Here is a 24149-nt window from a genome sequence, read left to right as displayed (position 1 = left end):
ACTATTGTAAGCTAAGCACTGTGTTAGGGTTAAAAATTTGGTGCCAGTGTGTAGCCACGCTTGTTACATAGGAGACACTTGGTATTAATTGAATAATTACATAAAATATAGGTAAGATACACCCTTGAGAAACTTGATAGCTCCTAAATGTTTTCCATGCCCCCAAGAAAAATTCGGAAATACCTAAGAATTGGTCAGTTGGCCTAGGGAGGTCAATCAGTGGACAAGAATGCAAAATGATCTGCAAGGACCCGGACACCAGAAACACTAGTGTTGTAGATAATTTAGCAGCAGATAAGGCCTAGAAAGATATTGAGAAGGAACAAATGTACAAGGTACAAAAGCATCAGACACCAACACAGAAATGAGAAAGACCAAGAATGAGAAGTAAAGGCTGCCTCCCATCATCAAGTGGACCACACATGAACTCTCCAGAACTGAGACATCTCTGAAGAGAATAAAAAAAGAAGGGGCGGAGGGAGGGGAGATCTTGAATTGAGTAAATTTTATCCGAAAGGGACAAAGGGAAATGTGCTTGAATCTACCAAGTTTTGGTATGATTGAATTTTCTGCTCTTAAGGAAACAAAGAAGCTTAAAAGATAAGCTTAGTACAGTTATTAGAGGAACAAAGAAAGTTTCATATTTGCACATCTGACCATAAAATTATCTACTACATATGGATGAAAGAACTAGGATTTTCTTGGAACACACTGTTGGAAAGGAAGAGAGTGTGTTTCCAGCCCCAAGCTGTGTGGCTCCAGCAATGATCATTCTTTCGACCGTACCATCCAATCTCTCTAAAAGACTGGTCTCAGTTTATCAAAGGCTTTTTTTTTAATGTCTTATATTTTCAAGTCTTAAAAAAAAGTATCAGTATATTTACTGAAGAGTAAACCTCATAATGCCTTGTATTAAACTGTTCTCCCAACTGACAGCATCATTTAATTATCCAACCTCAATAATTCGATGTGAATCTGAAAGGTTTCACTCAACTCAACAGCTGACATCTGTGACCACCAGCCCTGTGTGCTAGATGCTTTACATATGCTGTCTAGTTCCATCCTTCTCAAATTGTGCTCTTCAAACCTGTAGCATCCCCTGGGAACTTACTGGAAACACAGACTCTGTAGAAAGACCCTGACCTACTAAGTCAGAATCCACATTTTCACATGGTTCCCTGGTGAGCTGTATACACTTTTACATTTACAATCTTTTCCCCTCTGTATTCCCCACACCTAAAACAGTCCCTGACACCTAGTCATTGCCTAGTTAAGTTTGCTTAGTGAAAAAAAAAATGAAGAGAGAATGTGTGAAGCCATAATTCTGGAAGTGTGGTCAGCACTGTTGTCAAACTTTCCAAAGATGGCTGAGGGACCACAGGTGTAGAGTAAAATGTGAAGCACATGTTAAAACCAAAAAGGAAATGAGAGTCTATCTGGGGGGTTATCAAATAATGGTGATAATCCCAGGGAACACAAAAACAGTCACACAGCCCCTAAAAGGAGGCCTAAGGCTATTAAGTTGGAGACCTGATGCTGGGCTCTGCAGCATCTTTGCTACTGGACCAGGTTTCTCTTGTCAAATTCTTAGAGCAAATAAGGAAGGTGTTTCAGTGATCACCATCTATAGCAACACAGATAGAAGATGCAAGAAGAAATTATTCATGCTCAGAAGTACACTGTTATTTTACTAAAAGAAAGATCTGTGCTCACCTCATCCCCAAAGTGAATTATAAACTCCCAAAACCATGGACAGGAAGAGCACTGGGCAGAGTTGGAAAACCCAGATTAAACTCCAACTCTTCACTTCACTTGCTTCACAACTCCAGGGAAGTTGGTTAAAGACGTTTCTTCATCCCCTCAAGCAGATACGTAGCGTCAGGCAAGGCTACTCAGGTCTACAGAGATTATATAACTTGCCTGAGGTTATACACCTGGTGAGTTAATTTGAATACTCATCTGTGTGACTATTAAAATCCATGCTCCATGTTGTTATGATTTTGTCAACCACTCTACTGAGATGCTGACTATACAGACAACAGCCAAACCATTGATAGAAACAGAACTCTGACCCACAACTTTTGCAGCAACCAGTCCAAGAAAGCAAACCACAACCTCTGTAGCAATCTGCCCACAAGAGCCAAGACTTGATCAACAACTGACAGTTTCCCTAATTTTTGCCCCACTTCCAAGTTGGGACCAACCAGAAAAAGCCAATTATGCTCTACCAACCAATAATATAGTTTGTGCTACATCTAGATGGTCCACCTCCAGCTTCCCTAAGACACCAGTCTCTAATCAGGGCACAGCTAAAACCCGCTTTCTTTACTGTAAAGCTTTCCCACTCCTCTGCCTGCCACTGGGTTCTATCAAACACAAGTGATGGTGCTGACTCCTTTGCTATAGGATAAAAAAAAAAAAACCTTTGGCTGTTCTCATTTGGATGCTCTTCATTTACATGTGAAGGAAGTTAAACCCCAGAACCTAGCAGAATGCCGGGCACACAGTAGGTGTTCAATAAATGTTCAGTGGCATTGAGCTAAGCTGAATCTATAACAGAGCAATAATAATAGATGATCGTAACTACCTCACAGTGTTACTGTAAGGATTAAATTAGATCAAGTAAAAAACATTTTGAAAAATGTACTGGGCTCTGGAATCTTAAGGTCTTATTAAGTTAAAAACAATATATAATCAAAACCACATAAGAGTAGTAGTATAATGTTGTTTATTCTGGAGATTCTTCTTTTATTTTTATTTAAATTCCAGTTAGTTAACATACAGTGTAATATCAGTTTCAGGTGTACAATATAGTGATACAACACTTCCATGCAACACCCAGTGCTCATGATGAGTGCACTCCTTAATCCCCATCACCTATTGCCCCCATCCTCTCCATCTACCTCTTCTCTGGTAACTATCAGTTTGTTCTCTATACTTAACAATCTGTTTCTTGGTTTGCCTCTCTCTCTCTCTCTTTTTTTTCCTCTTTGCTCATTTGTTTTGTCTCTTAAATTCCACATATGAGTGAAATATGGTATTTGTCTTTCTCTGACTTGTTTTGCTCGGCATGATACACTCTAGCTCCATCCATGTCACTGCAAATGGCAAGATTTCATTCTTTTTGATGGCTGAGTAATATTCCATTTTATATATATACCATCTCTTCTTTACCCATTCATCAGTTGATGGATATTTGGGCTGGTTCCATAATTTGGCTGTTTTAGATAATGCTGGTATAAACATCAAGGTGTATGTATCCCTTTGAATTAGTATTTTTGTATTCTTTGGATAAATACCCAGTAGTATAATTGCTGGATCATAGAGTAGTTCTATTTTTAGCTTTTTGAGGCACCTCCATACTGTTTCCCAGAATGGTGGCACCAGTGCAGTGCAAGAGGGTTCCCCTTTCTCCACATTCTCACCAACACCTGTTGTTTCTTGTGTTGTTGATTTTAGCCATTCTGAGAGGTGTGAGGTGATATCTCATTGTAGTTTGGATTTGTATTTCCCTGATGATCAATGATGTTGAGCATCTTTTCATGTGTCTGTTGGCCATCTGTATGTCTTCTTTGGAAAAATGTCTATTCATGTCTTCTGCCCATTTTTTAATTGGATTGCTTTTTTGGGTGTTGAGTTTTTACGTTCTTTATGTATTTTGGATATGAACCCTTTATCAGATAATAAGAGATTTCTGGAGTTATTTCCTGCTTTTTAATTATGTGAATTCAATAACCAAACAGACAGAAACTCTTTCTAGATTCTTTCAAAACGGTCATTAACTAATTAAGTCTTAGCTGGAGAGATTCTGGAATTCCTAAGCCCTCTCTCCCTGCTTTGATCAGAGTCTCACTATACATTCTCAATTCAGTTCCTCTGGCTAAAATCACACATCTTTAAACATGTCTGCGTATGCCAGAGAAGAAAAGATAAAAGATTGCAGAGAGCAAGTAGTCCAGATTCTACTTTGGTGTCTCCTACCTCTTAGCATTTTTCCTAAGCTTTTGGGTTCTTGTATCAAATAGAGCTCATCTACCCTGTTCAATGCTCCCCTCACTTCCTGACTCACCTGAATTCAAATGGCCCCTGCCTGGTCCTAGAGCTTCTGCCTGGGCCTGCCAACCTGTCCTCACCCTGAATATCCGACTTCTTACCTGTTGGAACCAGAGTGCCTGATCTCGTTTCCAGACTCCAACTTCCAAGGACTGGGACTTTCTTGTTAATGTGGGTTGCATCCTCAAGCAAAGCAGGGGATTGAGACTAACTTGCAGGCTGCCCAGAGAGAGCCTTCCTCTATAACATTTTCTAGGTGAAGTCATCATACACCAGGATCTGTTCTTAAGTTTTATAGATCAAGAACCTCAACAGTCATCTCTCAAGAGATGACCAGTCATTTTAGGATAGCTTGTACCATACTCAGAAGAAAGTAATATATAAACTAGAATATCTGCCATTTATTTATTAAACCAGTCAGTAAGCTAAGAGCTTCGTGGACATGAACTCCTTCAGTCTTCACAGCAGAGAAAGTAAATGCAATTTAGCCCCATCTACAGGTAAGGATACTCAGGTCCACAAAGACCTTGTCCAAGTTTACACAAGATAACATGCCCAAGGTTATACATCTGATGAGTTTTAAATGCTCATCTATCTGATACCAAAATCCATGCTCTCAGGCCTATGCTATATGTCTTCATTCTGTGTGTCTTCATTTTCAATAAGAATATAATTAGTAATCAACTGGATCTTGGGATAGCAAGAAAAGTGAATTTGATCTCTGTGGGAAAGCTACACAGAAAGCCAAACTGTAATTTAGAATTGACTTGATAAGCTTGAAAACGGAGCAAGGGAAGTGAGTTGGATATTGTAAATGGTTAAATAACTGTAAGCTACTTGAGGGCAAGGAACTGAGTTTTTATCTAGCATTGTATTCTGGCAGATTGATGCTCAATAACTATTGGCTAAATAAATGATGGGATTCACCATAATACTTTAATGCACTCATTTCTACCATAGAAATATGCCTTGGGTGGCAGATACTGATGATTATTCTCAGTCAGTTTCTATCAGGAAACTGATGGCACCCATGCAAATTAGGATGATTTAAAGAGGGTTTAATAAAAGAACTATTTACAAAAGTGTGGGCATAGCTTAAGCGAAGTGTGTGATCCTGAGCCTGTTACAATTCCATAAGCCTAAAAGATGGGGAAGGGAATGGCCACTGGGACCCAGAAAAAAAGTTTATATAGAGAATCATTTTAGAAGAGCTATGATCTTTGGTCAAGAGCAAGGTTAGGTTATCCTTCTAGGAGAGAGCTCAGGAAATATACCATAAACTCTCCTCTTCATTCCCTCCAGGCTTCTGTCTGGCCTCCCATTGGCTAAACCAAACTGAAAGCCAAAACCCTAAGAACTCAAGGATGCAATCCATACAAGTCAGTTTCCAGGGCAGAAGGGATGGAGAAGGTTGAAGAGTAGATCTAGGGGGAGAAAACTGCTGCACAACTGCATACTCAATATCCACTTCCCATGCTTTTTCTTTTTTAATAGCTACCCATGGCACCATTTTGGTCAATGACATAAGAGCCAAAGTCTGCTTGGAAATTTTGGAAAATTTTTCCTTTCTAAATAAAGATGCCATTCCTTCTTTCTTATGCCGTCTGCCTCCTTCTTACCTGAATGCAGGCAAGAGGACAGAAGATGAGCAGCCATCTTAGTACCATGTGTCAGGCATGAGAATGACAGCCAAGGATGGCAGAGGAGAAACATGGAAGGAGACAGGGCATCTGGTGGTAGCAGCCCAGATGATCTATCATCAGTCTTAATCCAAGAAGAAAATCAATCCTCCATCAGGTTAATCATGGGAGTCAGATTCCTGTTTTATGCAGTCATACTTAATCTTGAATTGATAAACCCCAAGCACTAAGATAGGAGCACGGCCAGGTTAAGGCACCTTCTACCCTGGACAGTATTGGATGCCTACACACAAATGTTGCATCTCTAAACTTTTGTCTTTCCATGGTGATCTTTGCTCTTCCATCCTCATTGGCATCCTGTCAATTAAGCTATGATCAGGTTTTGATGGGCTTGGAGTCACTGTTTCTTTAGAGTGAATTATATGGCTCCGTTCTCATCTGTTATATTTTGACTTCATTAATCAAACTCTCAAAGTTCCAGGAATGACTTCCTATCACTGCCTACAATCAAGTCATCTAGGGATGGATAACAGACTATCTATTGCCAAAATAACAGCTAACATTTGTGGAACATTTACTATGTGCCAGGCACTGTGGCACATTTCATTCTTTTATTCCTAGCTTTATTTTTAATCTCATTTTATAAATCAGAAAATTGAGGCTTTGAGAGATTACATTTCTTGGCCAAGTTTACTCAGTTAGCAAGAGTAGCAGCCAGTATTCTAGCATTGGTGGTCTAATTTCAGAATCTGTATTCTTGCAGAGCAATGTATTACAGTGCTTAAGAATGTGTTCTCTGAAGTCAGACTACCTGAATCCTAAATCAAGCACTGTTATTTAGCAGCTATGTGACTGTGGAGTTAATTAACTTCTCTATCCCTTGGTTTCCATACCTATGAAATAGATACAATAATGCATTTCATAAGCATTAAATGAATCAATGCACAGTGCTTAACCCAGCATCTGGCACAAAAATGCCAACTTGATAAATGTTAATTCTTATTATCCAACATAGAAGCTATTTGGTGGCTCTGCTCAGACAGATAACAAGATGGCATCTCTTCAGAGCCAAAGTGGAATGAAGAAAACACCGGACTCACTATGTGACCTAGGGAAGTCATTTACCATCTTTGACCCTCACTTTTTACTCTAAAATGGGAATAAAAATCCATACCTACTTTACAGTGTTTTATGAGTATCAAGTGAAATCACCTAGAGAAAGGACTCATAAACTATAAAGGACTATATAAATCTAAGTCATTCAATTTCTTACTCACTGAACTAACCCAAGATAATGGGGTACCGGCCAATAGTGATGTCTCCTCTGCATACAGTATGTTAGAATCACTTTATTAGTATTCTTTTGGAACAGCTGTTCAAACCTTTCACAAAGCTCTTGAAATTAGTCTGACCTCCACTCAGTTGTTAGACTAAAAACATATCTCAGAAATAATGGCAAGATCTTAACATTTCATTGACCTTTCATTCTGTCCTTGGAATGCCCCCTTCAAAGTCAAAGTTTGAAAAGTCATGGTTCCCAATGCAGATACTTCAAGGTGTGAGTAATTCAGTCTTTCCGCTTACTGAACACTTTCTATAGGTCAGAGCCTTACTTGTCACCGGAGAGGGAACAGTAAATCAGAAAGTGCTGTCTTTATAGACTCACAGCCTAATCATGGACATAAACATGAAGACATGTCATTTCAATACAATGTGCCCAGAAGGGAGATCCTACCAAGGAGAGTGAAGGCTTCTGGGGGGGTGACATATGAGCTGGGTCTTGAAGAAGGACATGCAGAGGAGGGACCTATACTGAGATGGCACAAGAATACAGTCTATTATAGGAAGTTTAAGCCTTTTCTGTAGCCTCATGCCTCATTAGTCTGGTCTTTCTGATGGAGAGAAGGGCAGAGAGAGAAATGAGGAGTTAGGGCTAGAAGAGGCAAAGGCAAATGTCCTACTTAACTGATTCGAGCCTGTCCAAGAAGCTTAGGTCAGATTCCTCCCACCCTATCATTCAAAGATGGTGTGTGTGAGAGAGTGAGAGACAGAGAGACAGAGAGACAGAGACAGAGACTAATTTTTGTGTTTGACATTTTTTCTTTGGCTATCTTAGTGTCTTCTTGGATGATTCTTTCCCCCCCAACCCCACACTCCAAGTTAGCCTCTGGGTATTTGGGGTGGGGGGCGGGGGTGGGGAGGTAGGTAGAACTTATAGGATCTGGTCAGGATTTTTTCCCCAATTTTTCTTAAAATTTTTTATAAATAGTTTCTAATGACTTTGATAGATATTAAATAAATCACTGTGTACCTCACAAGAAGCCCATATTTGTAAATAACAAAAAATTTTAAAAAACTCTTTATAAAGTTTACAACCTGTTGCCCCAATGGTCAGGTGTTTGTTATTAAATCTTAAAGATGTGATTCCAGGATGAAAATTTCTCTGCAGAACAAGTGCCTTTTCTCAGATTGTCTTGTTGCTCTTTCTAGCTGTGGGGACAGTTCACTCAGGATGGGCCTTCATCTGAAGAGCAACAGAGAAACAAGATATGCAGGCACCCAACAGCTTTAAGGGACCCTCATTAAGTTGGGTGCAGGGTGCAGACCTGGGATGCAAAGGTGAGCTGGACACAGACCCTGCACTAAAGGAGATCACAGCCTGGAATCCTGAACAATCTGGGATTTCTGACCCATCACTCCACCTAAAAATAGTTCTGGATTCTCCATCTCTAATAAAATCCAAAGCTAGGTTTCCCAAACACTAACACTAAGTGACAGTTAAAAGTGCCAAATCTGAGATTAGGAAGATGCACTTTGATCCATTCACTCCATCTTACACTGGATCTGCATGTTTCAGCAGCACACTAAAGACTTTTTCTGATGAAGAACTGTTTCCCAAAGTCTAACCATTTGGTAAGTATCCTCCATGCCACCTCCCAGCAGGCCCCTGGGCCATCCCAGGGCCTCAAAGAGCTGGTCCTCCTTGTCTGCCACCCCAGCTCCATCTGGCCTTGAGTAATCACTGCTCTCCCACAGACACTGAGTTCATTCCCCTGTGTTATTTCTGTCTTTGAAATCATCCTGGCTTTTAAAAGTCAGCTTTTTTGCCCATCTCTAGCCCTGTCCACCCAACACAAAATGAAGTAGGTATCTGGCAATTTTCCATTTATTTGATCTCTGTGGATAGCAAAACTAGATCCTTTGATCCAGGAAACCAACTCTGCAGCATCAGCTATCCCATTTGACCTTATGATTGAAATCTATTAATTAACCACCAAATCTTCACTACATAATGGGGCTGATTATATGAGCGAGCAATTTCACTTGAGGCAAAGAAGGATTTTATTACATAGCATTTACATTTTTTAAATTCAGCACTTTGAGGACTATTATTCACATTTGGAAGATTATTATTTGCCTCATACAAGGTAAATTCTCTCTCTCTCATATATATATATATATATATTATCTCAAGTATTCATATATATATATATATGAATACTTGAGATAATTGAGGGAAAGTTTGTATCTTTAAATTCTAATCCTCAAAATCTCAATGAAAGTAGGTATATGGCTCCAAAAAGATTGAAGCAGGAGAATGACATGGTCCAATTGGTGTTAAAAATATGTTGCTTTTATTTAACCTTTATTGGCTTCCCAGAAGCAATATGTAACATTCTAAAAATCTGTAATTCACTAAATAGGCCAAAGAATGAACCATTCAGATTCAGCCCATCAAAAAACCTATTTTTCTAAACTTAACATAAGAAACAAGAAAATCAGTACTTTCACTGGCCTCTAAATATTCCACACATATTCTTTTTTCTCTTCCAGGTAGATTGTACATTTCATGAAAACAGAGATCTTACTGCCCTAATATTTTTTATTTTTTTTATTTAAATTCAATTAGCCAACATATAGTACATCATTAGTTATCCTCCAATATAGTAGGTGCTCATCAGTACCATATGGTTGATTATTCATCATAGTGACCTCTGTAACCTACTAATACCTCTCTCACTACATCCACACCTCCCAAACTTGCTCATTCACTGAATAAGCGTAGCACCTATCATGTCCTAAGGCCTGAGCAAGGGTCCTGGTAATGCAATGGCTCCTGCTTTCAAAGGACTTACTATGTAAGACAGTGGCTCTAACATTTCACTGTGCATCCACGTCACTTCTGAGGAGGAGACTGAAAATTTGCATTTCTCATACAGGTCCAGGTGAAGCAGATGCTGTAGTTTGGGACCACACTTTTAAGAACTACTATATGATCCAGCAATCCTACTTCTGGGTACAAATCCAAAGGAAATGAAAACAGGATCTCAAAGAGATATCTGCACTTCCGTGTTCATTGCAGCATTATTCACAATAGCCAATATATGGAAACCACCTAAGGGTCCACTGATGGATGTATGATAAAGATGGAGGGGGGGGCAGGTGTATGTGTATAATGGAATATTATTCAGCCATGAGCAAAGAAAGATACCCTGTCATTTGCCACAACATGGATAGAACTTGAGGGCATTATGCTAAGTGAAGCAAGCCAGGGAGAGAAAAACAAATACTTTGTGATCTCAATTATATGTGGAATCTAAAAAAAGTCGAACTCCTAGAAACAGAGACTAGAATGGTGGTTACTAAGGGCTGTTGGCTGGGGAAAAGGGGGAGATGTTGGTCAAAAAGTACAAATTATAAGATGAATAAATTAAGGGAATCTAATGTATACCATAGTGATTATAGTTAATAATACCATATTATATAGTTAAAACTTGCTAAAAGGAGATCTTAAATTCCTCACCACGAAAAAGAAATGGTAATTATGTGTACAGGTGTTAGTTAATGCTATGGTAGTAATCATTTTGCAATATATAAGTGTATCAAATCAACATGTTATATACCTTATACAATGTCATATGTCAATCATATCTCAATAAAGATGGGGGGAAAAAGAACCACTGGTCTAGTGGATTACTAGAAATTCCTGAAATAAACTGACAAACCAGATGAGCAAGACAAGAGCCTAACCAGAAGGGACCCATGCCCCTAGTACTAATAACTTCTCAAGGAAGAACTCACCACATACTCACCTCTAAATGACTGTTTAATTAAAGTCTTAAAAACACTCCCCCTGGGGCGCCTGGGTGGCTCAGTTGGTTAAGCGACTGCCTTCGGCTCAGGTCATGATCCTGGAGTCCCTGGATCGAGTCCCGCATCGGGCTCCCTGCTCGGCAGGGAGTCTGCTTCTCCCTCTGACCCTCCCCCCTCTCATGTGTTCTCTGTCATTCTCTCTCTCTCAAATAAATAAATAAAATCTTTAAAAAAAAAAAAAAAAAAACACTCCCCCTGCAAAAATTTAAGCAAGCTAGGAATTCTGATCCTTTAAAACAAAATTTATTAAAAAAAAAAAAAACCTTCTTAATGAAAATAGAATAGAATGTCTGAATCAGAACTGAAAAATCTATCTTACATTTGTGTGTTTTTCTGTTCATTCATAAATGAACTTGCCAAATTATACTGAATATGTTTTAATGCTTTTACAATTAGACACTTGCCTGAAAACATGTCCTAACAATCAAAAGTGCCATTTCCCTCTTTAAAAACCCTATAAATTTACACCAAAGTTCGTGTAAATTATTTATCTTTTCAATTTATTAACAATGATACAAAAAATACATGACTGCCTTCTCCTAATAAATAATTCAAATAATACAAAGTGAAGCCCTCCCTGAAAAGCTATCCTCCAGCTCTGCCCCTCCCTGACCTGAAAGAAAGCAGGATCAGTTTGGTGTGTATCTTTTCAGTTATTGTTTCTCTACGCAATTTCACACTGCCTACTGGTAGAAATTTCTCATTTTGTTTTAATTTCTAACATAAAAATTATCATAAAATGTATATTTTCCTGCAACTGGCCTTTGTCCCTTAATGTGTTAAGGTATTCTTATGAAGTCATTATACACAGACATACCTCATTATTTCTAATTTCTGTATAGTATTCCAGAGTATGGAAATATCATTATTTATCATTACTACCCCCTATTTAACAGACATTAAATTGTTGCTAATCTGGTACTATTACTAACAATGCTGCTATGAACACTCTTAGGCATGCCCTGTTTTGAAAAGATTCAAGCATGATATTGCTGGGTCTAAGAATATGTACATTACAACATGTAACAGACATTGCCAAACAGCCCTCTCAAAAGGCTATACCAATTTGCACTCTCAAAAGTGTTCAGATACATCCTTTCCCCACACTCTCACCCACGCTGGATATTATCAAACTCTCCAAATTTTGCAATATGTTAGATGTTCAAAACCAGCTTTTCTAGGAGCTTATAAAAAGTATTCTTCAAAATCCCAATGCATCCTCTGAATTTTTACTCTTCTTTTAAAACCCTACCTGCTCACTCACTCACTTGCCCTCTCTCTCTCTCTCTCTCTCTATATATATATATATCATTTTAATTAACTGATCTTATTTTCCATTTTCTCCTTAAGAAATTTTCTAAGCAATAGAGATACCAGTCTTCTCTGAGTTTGTCTGAGTTCACTAATACCTTTTTTTTTTAATCCCATTTATCTGAGTTCACCAGTGTCCTTTTTAAAATACATGAACTCCATAAAAATAGAACTACCCTAAGGTCCAGTAATCACAATGCTGGGTATTTACCAAAAAAATACAAAAATACCAATTCAAAGGGACAATGTACCCCTATGTTTATTGCAGCATTATTTACAAGAGCCAATGTATGGAAGCAGTCCAAGTGTCCACTGACAGATGAATGGATAAAGAAGATGTGGTATATATTCACAATGGAATATTATTCAGCCATAAAAAGAACGAAATATTGCCATTTGCAACATGAATGGAGCTACAGAGTATAATGCTAAGTGAAATAAGTCAGAGAAAGACAAATACCATATGATTTCACTCATATGTGGAATTTAAGAAACAAAACAAAGGAAAAAAGAGAGAGAGAGAAACCAAGAAACAGACTCTTAACTATACAGAACAAATTGATGGTTACCAGAGCGGAGGTGGGTGGGGGGATGGGTGAAATAGGGGATGGGGATTAAAGAGTACAGTTATCATGATGAGCACTGAGTAACGTAGAAAACTATTGAATCACTACATTGTATACCTGAAACTAATATAACACTGTATGTTAGTTATACTGGAATTAAAATTTAGAACTTAATTTAAAAAACTTAAAAAATAAATAAATAAAAGTCAGGCACTCCAAAAGGAAATGCATCAAAACATTAATGGTAATCGCTTTCCGAATGACAGGTGACGTTTTCTCTGATTTATTATCTTTACTGTCTTTTCCAAATGTTCAATAGTTAATATTTGTGGGATCCTTACTATTTTCCAGGCACTGTTCAAAGCACTTTCCATGCTTTAGCTCATTTTATCCTCAAAACAAGCATATGAAGTACTACCATTATCCGTGTTACACACACACGGCTGAGAGAGGTGAAAAATTTTCTCAAATCCCACAGCTATGAAGGATTTAAGCAAGGCAGGCTGATTCCAGATCTTAACCACTGCACCACACTAGTGCCTATGAACATGTACTATTTTTATAAGTTGAGTAAATAAAACCTAAATATCAACTGAAAGCAACTATATTTACTAGCCAGAAATCAATAGCATTATGACCTGTGAGCTTATTCCTCCCTTTGTGATCTCTCTTACATATTTCAAAGGCATTCTTACCTTCCTAGCCACTCCAAAGCTCTTCTCCCCAGCCTCATCTCTGCCCAAAGATTTAAAGATACAAGCTTCAACAAACTCGAGGTTTTATGGTCTTTTAATCTCCCTATAATTCATTTTTATCAGCTTTCCTTTGTCTCCGGTGAAGACATCTTGTTCTGTAAAACACACACTGTAATTTAATTGTTGGCTCTTCTGTGTAATATTCTTAGCCAGTTTCTGCTTCTTTTTTGAAGCTCCTCGAATCTCACTCTTTAGCTGATAGTTTATGCTTCCAAATACCAATGGGACTGGCCACCACACCCAACACCGACATAGTTCCCCCAGCAAAGTCTCCCTGGTTAGGTTTGCAGCTCCCTAGCAGTGGTGGCAATGACTGAGAATCACCATCAAAGAACATCAACAGATTGCATTACAATCTGTCAATCCTTCTCTAGAGAAAGAAATTGGCAACTTGTTATATTAAAGAACCGCAATCAAGCATCTGGAATATGGCAGCGCACGTCGATTTTATGTGAACTGATGAGTTTCAGCAATATATTATCCTGCACTTTTTGACATAATCTTACCCACAATGTCTCTCCTACAGATGTACATTCTGCGTAACAACTGTTATTTGAGCCACACCTTTGTGAATATCCTCTATTTCAGAGGTTCGGCTTTGCAGAACTACACACAGACTTATTCCAAAGAGAGAATTAGGTACCTTTTAAATTCTAATTAACAAATTATCTGCCCTCTTCATTTGCCTCATGCCAGCAGGAAAATTAAAGGCAGCTTCTTAATAAAACATTTGTGTCAATCCACCCTGTTAAGCAATAACCTCCTCACCATTTTTCCACACAGAGAGAGTCAACAATTGGACAAAGCAGACAGGCAGAAAAGACGTGAAAATGTCATCATAACAGCTACAGTTAATATTGAGTTTTCACCTGGGCCCAGCACTGTGGCCGGGTTTACATGCATTATTTCATTAAATCTTCTCAATTGTCCTATGATGTGTTATTATCATCCCCATGTCACAAAAAAAGAAAATGGGGCTTAGAAATTAAAAGCTTTGCACAAAGTCACATAGCTAATAAGTAGTGGAGGTGGACTATCAGTTAGCATTGCTGCACAAAAAACTACCCCAAAATTTGATGGCTTAAAACAACAACCATTTATCTGGCTGATAAAACTGCAGGACAGAGATTTGGGCTGAGCTCAACTGATCTCAGCTGGGCCTCACTTATGTGTCTGGGGGCAGCTGGGGTCCCAGGGTTCTTATCTATGGTGGCTTCCCATTATCCAGAAGGTTAGCTCAGGCTTCTTCACAGGGTAGCCTCAGGGTTCCACGCACAGAGACAGAGGGCAATTCCCAAAGCGTATACGTTTTTGGTTCCTCTGCTTGCATTATATTTTCTACGCTCCCGTTGGCCAAACCCAGGCCCAAACCAGCCCAGATTCAAGTCCAGAATAAAGAGGGACTTTATCTCTTGAGAGACCATTTTTGCAGCGTATCACAAGTTGCAACACACATGTTGGTGATGCCAAAACCCACTACCCTGTGCCACTCCTGAATTTGTTTGGCCTCAGATCTACGTCCCACCCACCCCCACCCCCACCTGCTCTGCTCTGCATCACACGGACACTGACTCTTGTAGGCTGTTTCCGGGCACCTGTGAAAGCCAGTGCAAAGTAATGGAGAGAGATTAGAAGACAGGAGGAAAGAGACGCAGGGTAGACCTCACCCTCCTTCTCTGCCTCAGGCTGCATCTCTAGTAGTACAGGCCCCTCTGCACGGGTCCGGCATATTTCAGTCTCCAGCTCCTCCTTGTGTCTCTTCTGCCTAGGGGCAGCCATGGCTTCCTGCCATTGCGAATCTCAAGGTTTCTACATCATCCTTTGATTTCCCAGCCCCTCCAAAACCTGTGCAACCAATTCTCTGCATTAAATTTCCTCTGTTCTAAATATTTCATGATTTCTATCGTCCTGGTTGAATAGAGTGCTGCATATACTCCCCTGGTCTTTTGAGTGTCCTGGGTGAAATCACTTTGTATTGCCTTCTACAATACTAAGCACAATGAAAGCAACCATATTCATCCACTCAGAAAACATTTATTGAGGAACTACTAGGCCTAAACCCTGACTCGAGACTATATCTAGAGTTGAATAATACCTTACAAAATTAACCCAAAGGAGACAGGTCTATGGACAAATAATAACCATATAGTGAAGCTCTTTAATGAAGATATAAATAGACATTACTGGAAATGCAGTCAGACGTGCTACGTCGGTGCACAAGTTCTAGAGTCAGATCACCTAGACTAGAATCCCGGGCACTTTTACTATCAATAAAGCAAGTTATTTATCCTCCCCTTCCTCCTTGGTACAATGGTGGGTAATCAGATCAACTTCATAGGATTCCAGTAATACCTACACAGGAGCTTAGGCCCATACCAAGTGTTCAATACGTGTTAGGTAGGACTTTTATGGAAACACAAAGGAAGAAACATCCATTTGCTTTGGGGGTCAGGGAAGCTTTCCCAAAAAGAGGAGGCCTTTCAGAGGACTCTTGAAATAAGTAAGAGGTCACCAGTTGAAATACCACTTCCCCAAAGAAGTTTCTCCAAATCCCATCTAAAAATGAGTCATCCTCCTTCTGACCACCCTCAGCATTTTGTTTTCATACTCCTAGAACAGCAAAATCTCATCTTAATTTTTGCTACAGCTACTGATGCACATACTTCTATCTTCCCTACAAAATTTGTCTTCCCTTGAAGACAAATGCTATTCTCTCTACCCTTATCCACCCTAGAAAGTTTATCACACTGCTTGGCATGTAAGTAGGTATACCAGGTTTTGTTCTCTTCTGTTTTTTAAGGTTTTATTTTAATTCCAAGTAGTTAACATGCAGTGTTATATTAGTTTCAGGTGTACAATACAGTGATTCAACAATTCCACACATCACCCAGTGCTCATCATGACAAGTGCACTCCTTAATCCCCATCACCTATTTAACCCATCCCCCTTCCCCTCTGGCAACCATAGTTTGTTCTCTATAATTATGTTTTGTTTTGTTTTTAACAAATGTCAATGTCTCTGCTGTAGCTGCAAATCTTTAGACAGCAGCCACTGTCTTTGGATGATGAAATCGTGACCTGCTAAAACCTTGATGCAGCATTTTTAGAGTCATAGTATATTACAAATGTGCCTGCCACTCATAGAAGATATGAACTTGGAAAATAACATGGATGTCTCCTTCTCCCATAGAACATCACATAGAAACTGTATCTCTTGAGAACACTATTTATAATGATATTCACTGATATCGATTTTACAATACCTTTCAGTAACCTCCTGCAAATCATAAACCTCAATGAAAGAGAGTCCTTCTTTATACTCAATGAAGTAACTTATAACTGATGTAAATCTGTGTTGTACTGGTAGGTAGTTTTGGCTAGCTATGCAATAAATATTTATTAATTGAGTAGAAGCCAATGAAGAACAAAAATTTAATGTTTTAAATACGGTAGGATACATATATAGTCAATTTTTTAGGATCATAAAAATTATTTCACTGACCAATGTGCCAATTATTAAGCCATTACTTCTCAGCTCCAAACCCACTGTGCTCACTTACTGGGTAATGTGGGAATTGAGCAACCAAACTTCTGCTTTGGAGTCAAGAGGGCGAGTGCAAGGCTAGAGGACGAAGAGAGCAACTGTTCATTCTGGATTGCTTCCTGTAGACATCCTGTCTGTTCCCCATTCCTGGGGGAACAGCACCTTAGCAATGCTTCTTCCCTTCCGGCAGGGCCTTCCTGGAACAGCAGTGGGTTTTCCCCACACTGGGAGAAGCAGTCTCATCTTGCCGCCCCAGTGACACCAGTACCAGGAAATTAGTCTCCTTGCACTGAGGCCAGAGTTTCAAATTAATTTCAAAGGCCTACTCTAATTTTCTTTCTAATCAACTTTATGGAGCTTTAATTAACACAAAATAAAATGCTACTATTTTAATTGTACAGTTTTGACATATACTAATGTAATTATCATTCCAATTAAAATACAAATAATTTTCATCATCCCAAAAAGTATCTTAGTGCTCCTCTGCCATCAATACCTCCTCCACACACAAGATCCCAGAAAAGAAATTATCTGTTTTCTAGTTTTGCCTCTACTAGAGTTTCATTTAGTTGAAAGCATGCAGTATGTACTCTTTTTGTGTCTGGCATCATTTGTTCAAATAATATCTTCAAGATTCATCCATGTGATTACAAGAATCAGTAATTTTTTTTCTTTTTATTGCTGATAACTGTTTTTTTGTATAGATGTAACACAGTTTATATCTATTCACCTATTACTGGATATAGAGTTGTTTGCAGTTTGGGGATATTATGAACGAAACTGCTATAACACTCATGTACAAGTAACTGAACGGACATATGTTTTCCTTTCTCATCGGTACTTACCTCATAGTGGGCTTGATGAGTCATAAAGTAATTGTAAGTTTAGCTTTATAAAAAAACCTGTCAAACAGTTTTTGAAAGGGGCCTGTACCATTTTATATGACCACAGCAATGTTACAAGTTCTAGTCCCTCCATATCCTTGCCAGCACTTGGTATGATCAGTCTTTTAATTTTAGTTACTGTCCTGGGTGTGTAGGGGTATTGCATCGTGGTTCAATTTGTACTTCCTAATGACTAATAATTTTTAGCATATTTTGTTATGTTAATTGGCCAGTTACATATCTTTGTAAAGTATCTGTTTTTACCCCTATTACTTGGGTAATTTGTCCCCTACTATTGAGTTATAAGAGTTCTTTATATATTCTGGATGCAAGTTCTTCATCAGATTTACATATTGGAATATTTTCACCCAGTCCATGACTTCCCCTTTCATTTTCTATAAGTGTCTTTCAAAGAATAGATTTCAATTTTGATAAATTCCAAATTATCAACTTTTTTTCTTTTCTGACCCATGATTATTGTGCCCTAAGTAATTATTACTTTGCCTGCCCAAGGTCACAAAGAATTGCTTCTATGTTTTGTTTGGAAAGTTTTAAAATTTTAGCTTTTACATTTAGATATATTCACCCAATGATAGAACCCCAAAACATAAGAAGCAAAATTGATATAACTGAAGGAAGGAAGGAAGGAACGAACGAACGAACGAACTTTGATCAGACATTTCAATACCCTTCTCTCAATAACTGTCTTTGTCAGCTTGGGCCACCATAACAAAATACCACAAACTGGGTGGCTTAAACAACAGAAATTATCTTTTCACAGTTCTGGAGGCTGGAATTCCAAGATCCAAGCATCAGTGTGGTTGGATCCTGGTGAGAGCTCTCTTCCTGTTTGCAGATGGCTACCTTCTAGCTGTGTCCTCACATGGTAGAGAAAGAGAGAGACAGAGACAGAGACAGAGACAGAGAGACAGAGAGCTCTCTATTGTCTCTTATTATAAGGACACTAATCCCATCATGAGAGCCCCACTCTCATGATGTCATCTAAACCCTATTACCTCCAAAGGCCCAATCCCCAAATGCCATCACACAGAGGGTTAGGGCTTCAACATATGAATTCAGTCCAAAGCAATAATGGATAGAATGACTAAACAGAAAATCAGTAAGGACATAGATTTGGGCAGACTCTCAACCAACTTGACATTAATTGACATTTTTAGAACACTCCACACATCAGAATAAACTTTTTTTTTTTTTTAATGTACACAGGTAGTCATATTTTGGGTCATTAAAATTTTTTCGACAAATTTAAAAATACGTTCTCTGACCACAGTGGAATTTCATTAAAACTCAAGAACAAAAACATTTCTCGAAAATGCCTAAATATCTAAAATGTAAATAACACATTTCTAATAATCCACGGATCAAAGAAAACCTCAAAAGGTAAATTACAAAATGTTTTGTACTGCACTGAATGAAAATGAAAACATATCAAAGTTTAGGGGATGCCACTAAAGTAATTAGGGAGACATAGCACTAAACGCCTATTTAAAAAAAAAAAAAAGGAAGGTCTCAAAGTTTAACTAAACTTTGCACCTTAAGAAACTAGAAAAAACAAGAACAAATACAACCCAAAGTAAGTTGAAGAAAAGAAAAAATAGCAAAGATCAGAGTAGAAGTCAATGAAATAAGAAATAGAGATGGATCAAATTTTGTTAACACGTTAATTCTCCCTAAACTAATCTACAGATTCAATGCAATCACAATCAAAATCCGAAGAGACTTTTTTTTTTTTGTAGAAATTTGACAAGCTGATTCTAAAATTTAGGTAAAAATGCAAATGACTCAAAACAGTCAAAACAACTTTGAAAAAGAAGCACAAAGTTGGAAAGCCAACACTGTTTGACTTCATAACATATTATAAAGCTACAGTAATCAAGAGATAGATATCATAAAGATAAAAAAATCATAAAGATAGACAAATGGAACAATGGAAAGAATAAAGAAATAGACCCATACATATGTGGAAAACTCATTTCAACACAAATTCAAGTCAGCGGAGAAAGGATATTCTTTTCAACAAATGGTGCTGGAACAATTAAATATCCATACGTAAACATTAATTCAAAATGGAACACAGACCTATATATAAACCTAAAACTACAGAACTTCCCGGAGAAAATCTTTGGAACCTTTGGTTAGGCAAAGATTTCTCAGATATAGTATCAGAATCACAGTTGATAAAAGAAAAAAACTGTTAAATTGGACCCCAACAGAACCTAAAACTTCTGCTTTTTGAAAGACCCTGTTAAAAGAATGAGAAGACAAACAACAAAATAAGAGAAAATATTTGCAAGTCATATATCTGATAAAGGAAGTTATCTAGAATATATAAAGAAATCTAAAAGCCCAATAATAAGAAAACAAAACCCAGCTTAAAAAAAAAAAAATGGACCAAAAAAACAGATACTTTACCAAAGAATATATACAGGTGACAAACAAGCCAGTGAAAGTACCAACATTAGTCATTGTATCCACAATGAGATAGCACTAGATACCTATTAGGAAAGCACAAGTTAAGCAAGCACTGGTGAGAAGGTAAAGGAGCCAGAACTCTCATTCACAGTTGCTAGAAATGTAAAAATGGCACAATCATTTTGGAAACCAGTTTGGCAGTTTCTTAAAAATCTAAATGGATGCCTACCATATAATCCAGTCATTCCAGTGTAGGTATTTACTCAAAAGATATGAAAGCATATATCCATTCAAAGACCTACACATGAAGGCTCATAGAAGCTTTATTTATAATAGCCCAAAATAGGAGACAACTCAAATGTCCATCAACAAGTGATTGAATAAACTGTGGTATGTCTACACATGAAATAGTATTCAGCAATAGAAAGGAAGGAACTGTTGATACATGCTACAATAGAGATGACTCTCAAAATAATTATGACGTATGAAAGAAGACAAGAAAAGGGGCGCCTGGGAGGCTCAGTCGGTTGAGCATCTGACTCTTGGTTTCCGCTCAGGTCATGATCTCAGGGTTGTGAGATGGAGCCCCATGTCGGGGTTCCCTCTCAGAGGGGAGTCTGCTTGAGATTCTCCCCCTCTTCCTCTCCCTTTCCCTCTGCCCCTCCCCCCGCTCGTGGGCACTCTCTCTCAAATAAATCTTTTAAAAAAGAAAGAAAAAAGTAAGTCATACTGTACTATTCCATTTATACAAAATTTTAGGATACGCAAACTGGTACACAGTGACAAAAAGCAGATCAGCAGTCGCCTGAGAATGACACACTGGGTGGGTACAAGGAGAGAGAGGGATTAGAAAGGTGCACAAAGAAACTGTTGGAGGTGATGGAGATGTTCATTATCTTGATTATAGTGATGGTTTTGCAGGTGTATGCATATGTCAAAACATCACATTTCACACATTGTAAATCAATTATACTTCAATAAATCTGTTTTAATAATAAATAACTGAATGTTTTCTGCTTCCTGACTAAATCTTGATTGTTATAATAGGAAGGAAGGAAAGAAAGGAAAGGAAAGGAAAGAAAGGGAGGGAGGGAGGGAGGAAGGAAAGAAGGAAGAGGGAGGGGGAGGGAGAAAGGGAGGGAGGAAGAAACTGTAGCATATAATTAAATGGAATGGAAAAGGGAAGAAATAGATGAAATGGAATGAAATGGGAAGAGTCCACCCCTTTCAAATCCCCCTCAAAAGAGCCTTTCCATATAAACTAGAAAATTATTTGAGACCTTATCATTGCAATTGTTTAAGGAGAAAACACCGTAAGGATGCTTTAGTATTTAGTGGCACAGGATTAGAGATAAGAATATACATTAATATGCTTTGATAAACCTTTACTTAAACTTCTTTGTCAAAGCAATATTTCTGAAGGAAGAAAAACACATTCCATAATGTTTTCCTATATATTTTATGTTTAACAATGTGTTCATTTTTTCATTTTAAGTGGTTAGTTGGTGTATAGCCAACCAATCAGCTAATACATTTTCCAGACTCCTTTACAGCTAAAAATGGCAAAGTTCCCACCAATGAAATATAAACAGGAGTGATGTGTGCAGCTTTTACATCACTTCCTTCAATGGGAATCATCTGCCCTTCACTTCTCTCTTTTATTTTTCCCAAAGACTGGAACATAAACGTGGCCATAGAATACCAGGATCAAAAATGCAGATGTGGACAACACCCTTGTCGATAGTGGGGCAATGTGACTAAGTAACAGGATTCCTGGCTGACCTTGTGAGGCAGAGTCATCTTCCTGTCTTGGACTACTCCCTCCCTTTGGAACATCAAGTGACAGAGAAAAAAACTTATCTCTTGTTTGGGCCTCTGTAGTTTGGGGTCTCCTTGCTAAAGCAGCATGATATCTTCTCCAGTGGTTGGGGATCCTTGCCCTTACCCACCAAACTTGGTGTATTTCATGGAACAAAAAAGATGTGAAGAGTTATGAGTAAGAGGCGTAAGGATGTGATAATACTGGGGTGCGTGGGTGGTTCAGTTGGTTAAGTGTCCGACTCTTGATTTTGGCTCAGGTCATGATCGCAGGGTCGTGAAATAGAACCACACATCGGGCTCCGCACTAGGCATGGAGCCTGCTCAAGATTCTCTCTCTCCCTCTCCCTCTGCCCCTGCCCCCTGCCTCTCTAAAAAAAAAAACCGTGTGATAATACTGAAGGTGAAGGATCGAAATTCCTAGCCTGAGGCAAAGAAATTACAGAAAAAGAAGAGATCTAAGGATGATAGAAGCAGAGGACCTGGCTAAAGGAGAGAAGAGTGAGAGGAAAGTCTGCTTACCACTGAGCCTTTGGATTTAAATCAAAAGGAATTTGAAAAACTCCCAGCCAAGAGCATTTCACTTTCCTGCCATGATTTAAAATCAATGTATTGTTGGCAGTGGTGAGTTCTCTAATTATACAGCCAAATGTGTCAATAAAGTAAAGTGGTATTCCTCCTGAAAAAGCGAATGCCCAGTACTGTACAAATATTAAAAATAACTCTGAGTTCATCTTTTCAGAAAGTGGATCTTCCTCTAACTTTTCAACTATATAGCAGTAATTAGGAATCAGATCCCTATTTATCTTATCTCCCATTTACCCCTATCTAGTCTGCGTAACATTAGTTAAGGAAATGTACCATTTCAGGACTCCTTGGTCTTTTTAAAATAAAAATAATCACTTTTAGAATAAAATACTGCCATCTAAAATTAAAATGTGTGTCATGAGGACACCACTCAAGTCCAACATGCAAATGTGACATTTCACTGGCTCTGCTCTACCACTGAAATACAACCCTGAACTCCCACAACTCCTTTGCAAGAAAATATTGCTGACATCACTCCCCATCATCTATATTACCTATTTCTAGCAATAATCCCCTATCAGCAATGTACAATAATAAGGATTTAGAGTGATTCACACTGGGCTCAGCTGAGCCGTTTTACTGCTCCCACCTGGGCTCACTCACACATCTGAAGGTTGTCAAGGGGTCAGCAGATCCGAGACTGGGCTCCACTATAGCAACTAGTCTCTACTCCACTTATCTGAGATCCCATTCCTGGTACTAATGAGCAAGCGCAATCATGCAGGCTTTTTGGTCACATCAGGCCTGCTATTCCACTGGCAAAAATGTGTTTGAACCCAAAATAAGGAGTAGGGAAATACACTCTGCTTCTTGAATGGGATAAACTGTGAAGTCACATGACAATGGGCATGACTATATGACAAGTGAAGAATTAGGGCCATTAAAGTATCCTACCAAAACCCATTGTATGGGTACTGAAAGGGAAAACTCTTTTTCCATACTCTACTCCCAATACTTCTAACATCAGACTGGGGAGAGGGGTGGGGTCCCATCCCAAGCAATTCTCCCATACCAGCTGGGTGTCCTACAATTCATTTCAATTCTGACACAGCCTGGAAATAGTGTCAGACCCCACAGGATAAGGGCTCATTCCCGTAAGACTGCCCCCTCTTTTCAGACCAGTTGAGAGTCCAGGTTGTCACCAGGGCTTACCGCCCACTGGCTATAAATAGGAGGTTCTCACGACCCCTCTCCTCAGGTTCAGTAATTTGCTAGAGCAGCTCACAGAACTCGGGAAAACAGCTTACTTACTAAATTCCCAATTTATTATAAAAGGATACAATTCAGGAACAGCTGGATAGAAAAGATGCATAGGACAAAATATGGGGGACATGACACAGAGTTTCCATGCCCTGTCCAGGAGCACCAACATCCTTCAAGGATTGTTATGGAGGCTTCATTATG

This window comes from Phoca vitulina, unplaced genomic scaffold (genome assembly GCF_004348235.1).
Source record: "Phoca vitulina isolate PV1807 unplaced genomic scaffold, GSC_HSeal_1.0 scaffold3, whole genome shotgun sequence".
NCBI classification, from domain to species: domain Eukaryota; kingdom Metazoa; phylum Chordata; class Mammalia; order Carnivora; family Phocidae; genus Phoca; species Phoca vitulina.
This window is presented reverse-complemented; position numbering follows the sequence as displayed.